The sequence below is a fragment of the Mus pahari genome, chromosome 16, assembly GCF_900095145.1.
Source record: "Mus pahari chromosome 16, PAHARI_EIJ_v1.1, whole genome shotgun sequence".
Taxonomy (NCBI): domain Eukaryota; kingdom Metazoa; phylum Chordata; class Mammalia; order Rodentia; family Muridae; genus Mus; species Mus pahari.
In genome coordinates this window covers 16,206,308-16,209,033 of record NC_034605.1, presented here as the reverse complement: position 1 = coordinate 16,209,033, position 2,726 = coordinate 16,206,308, and the positions used below count along the sequence as shown (strand labels likewise).

General features: G+C 35.8%; 1 protein-coding gene across 9 annotated transcripts in view; it reads left to right on the top strand.

Moving 5' to 3' along the window:
* Positions 1-2,726, top strand: part of Ryr2 (ryanodine receptor 2) — a 557,252-nt gene that overhangs the window by 531,508 nt on the left and 23,018 nt on the right. The window lies entirely within an intron of this gene.

Below are 2,726 nucleotides of genomic sequence, written 5' to 3'. Positions count from 1 at the left end.
ACTATATTAATCCTGCCAATCCATGAGCATGGGAGATCTTTCCATCTTCTGAGATCTTCTTCAATTTCTTTCTTCAGAGACTTGAAGTTCTTGTCATACAGATCTTTCACTTGCTTGATTAGAGTCACACCAAGGTATTTTATATTATTTGTGACTATTATGAAGGGTATAGCTTCCCTAATTTCTTTCTCAGCCTGTTTTTGAGTATAGGAAGGCTACTGATTTGTTTGAGTTAATTATATATCCAGCCACTTTGCTGAAGTTGTTTATGAGGTTTAGGACTTCTCTGGTAGAATTATTGGGGTTATAAGTATATGATCATATCATCTACAAATAGTGATATTTTTACTTCTTCCTTTCTAATTTGTATCCCTTTGATCTTTTGTTGTCTAGTTGCTCTAGTTAGAACTTCTGGTACTATATTGAATAGATAGAGAGTATAGGCAGCCTTGTCTAGTCCCTGATTTTAGTGAGATTGCTTCAAGTTTCTCTCCATTTAGTTTGATGTTGGCTAATGGTTTGCTGTATATTGCTTTTTCTATGTTTAGATAGGGGCCTTGAATTCCTGATCTTTCTAAGACTTTTTTCATAAAGAGGTGGTGAATTTTGTCAAACACTTTTTTAGCTTCTAATAAAATAATCATATGGTTTTTTCCCTTTGGGTTTGTTTATGTAGTACATTATGTTGATGGATTTCTGAATATTAAACCATCCCTGAATCCTTTGCATGAAGCCTACTTGATCGTGGTGAATGATCATTTTGATGTGTTCTTGGATTCGGTTGGCAAGAATTTTATTGGGTAATTTTGCCTCAATGATCATAAGGGAGATTGGTCTGAAGTTCTCTTTCTTTGTTGGGTCTTTGTGTGGTTTAGGTATCAGAGTAATTGTGGCTTCATAGAATGAATTGGTTAGTGTTCCTTCTGTTTCTATTTTATGGAATAGTTTGAAGAGCATTGGTATTAGGTCTTCCTTAACGGTATTATAGATTTCTCGACTAAACCCATCTGATCATGGGCTTTTCTTGGTTGAGAGACTATTAATGACTGCTTCTATTTCTTTGGGGATTATGGGACTGTTTACATAGATTTTCTGATCCTGATTTAACTTTGGCACCTGGTATGTGTCTAGAAAATTGTCCATTTCATCCAGATTTTTCAGTTTTGTTGAGTATAGGCTTTTTAGTAGGATCTGATGATTTTCTGAATTTCCACAGTTTCTGTTGTTATGTCTCCCTTTTCATTTATGATTTTATTAATTTGGATACTGTCTCTGTGCCCTCTGGTTAGTCTGGCTAAGGGTTTATCTATCTTGTTTATTTTCTCAAAGAACAAGCTCCTGGTTTTCTTGATCCTTTGTATAGTTCTTTTTGTTTCCATTTGGTTGATTTCAGCCCAGAGTTTGATTATTTCTAGCTGTCTACTCCTCTTGGGTGTATTTGCTTCTTTTTGTTCTAGAACTTTTAGGTGTGCTGTCAAGCTGCTAGTATACGCTCTCTTTAGTTTCTTTTTGGAGACACTTAGAGCTATGAGTTTTCCTCTTTGGTCTGCTTTCATTGTGTCCCATAAGTTTTGGTATGATGTGTCTTCATTTCCATTGAATTCTAAAAAGTCTTTAATTTCTTTCTCTATTTCTTCCTTGGCCAAGTTATCATTGAGCAGAGCGATGTTCCGCTTCCATGTGTATGTATGTTTTCCTATGTTTTTGTTAAAATTTAATACCAACCATGTTCCGTGGTGATCTGATATCATACATGGGATTATTTCAATCTTCTTGTATCTGTTGAAGCCTGTTTTGTGACCAATTATATGATCAGTTTTGGAGAAGGTACCATGAGGTGCTGAGAAGAAGGTATNNTCTTTTGCTTTAGGGTGAAATGTTCTATAAGTATCTGTTAGATCCATTTGGTTCATAACTTCTGTTAGTTTCACTGTGTCTCTGTCCAGTTTCCTTTTCCATTATCTGTCCATTGATGAGAATGGGATATTGAATTCTCCCACTATTATTGTGTGGGGTGCGATATGTGCTTTGAGCTCCAGTAAAGTTTCTTTTATGAATGTGGTTGCCTTTGTACTTGGAGCATAGATGTTCAGAATTGAGAGTTCATCTTGGTAGATATTTTTTCCCCTTTGGCCAGTATGAAGTTTCCTTCCTCATCCTTTTTGTTAACTTTTGGTTGAAAGTTGATTTTATTCAGTATTAGAATGGCTACTCCAGCTTGTTTCTTGGGACCATTTTCTTGGAAAATTGTTTTCTAGCCCTTTACTCTGAGGTAGTGTATGTCTTTGACACTGAGGTGTGTTTCCTGTATGCAACAAAATGCTGGGTTCTGTTTATGTATCCAGTCTGTTAATCTATGTCTTTTTATTGGGGAATTGAGTCCATTGATATTGAGATATTAAGGAAATGTAATTGTTAAGTCCTGTTATTTTTGTTGTTAGAGGTGGAATTATGTTTTTTTGGGTATCTTCTTTTGGGGTTATTGAAAGATTACTATCTTGCTTTGGCTAGTTTTTTTAGTACCATTACACATGAATACTTGAATTTAGGCCTGGAAGTAGCACATCACAGAGTTTTACATGCTGGTATTTATGCTGAGCTGCAAGCCATGCTCACATACCAAGCTTTCTTTCATCTTTCATTTATACCTGCCTATGTGCGTGTGAATGTGCGTGTGTGTGTGTGTGTGTGTGTGTGTGTGTGTGTGTGTGTGTGTTTGGGTATGC